Here is a 602-nt window from a genome sequence, read left to right on the forward strand (position 1 = left end):
GTGTACTGTATCTATGTATGTATTATGTGTGTACTGTATCTATGTATGTATCATGTGTGTACTGTATCTATGTATGTATATATGTATGTACTGTATCTATGTATGTATTATGTGTGTACTATATCTATGTTTGTATATATGTATGTACTGTATCTATGTATGTATCATGTGTGTACTGTATCTATGTTTGTATATATGTATGTACTGTATCTATGTATGTATTAAAGGTAGCGTGGCTGAGCGGTCTAAGGCGCTGGATTTAGGCTCCAGTCTCTTTGGAGGCGTGGGTTCAAATCCCACCGCTGCCAGAATCATCATTTTTCTTCAGAAGGATATTAACAAACTTGAATCTGTGCAAAGGTGGGCTACCAAAATGGTACATGGTCTAAAAAATAAAACTTACCAGGATAGGCTCAATGACCTAAATATGTATAGCTTAGAGGAGAGAAGGGAAAGAGGTGATATGATAGCAACTTTCAAGTACATTAAAGGGTTTAGTAAAACTGAGGCTGTGGGTATTTTACATAAAATGGAAAATTCAAGAACAAGGGGTCATGAGCTCAAGCTAAAGGGTAGTAGATTCAGAAGTAATTTGAGGAAGC

The 602-nt window shown here is 35.9% G+C and overlaps 1 non-coding gene across 1 annotated transcript; it reads left to right on the forward strand.

Annotated features, from left to right (window-relative positions):
* The first annotated feature begins 226 nt into the window (after positions 1-226).
* Positions 227-308, forward strand: TRNAL-UAG (transfer RNA leucine (anticodon UAG)). The gene has a single exon. It is a non-coding gene; the product is annotated as a tRNA-Leu (tRNA).
* Positions 309-602: the final 294 nt, after the last annotated feature.

The sequence above is a fragment of the Bombina bombina genome, chromosome 5 (assembly GCF_027579735.1).
Source record: "Bombina bombina isolate aBomBom1 chromosome 5, aBomBom1.pri, whole genome shotgun sequence".
NCBI lineage: Eukaryota > Metazoa > Chordata > Amphibia > Anura > Bombinatoridae > Bombina > Bombina bombina.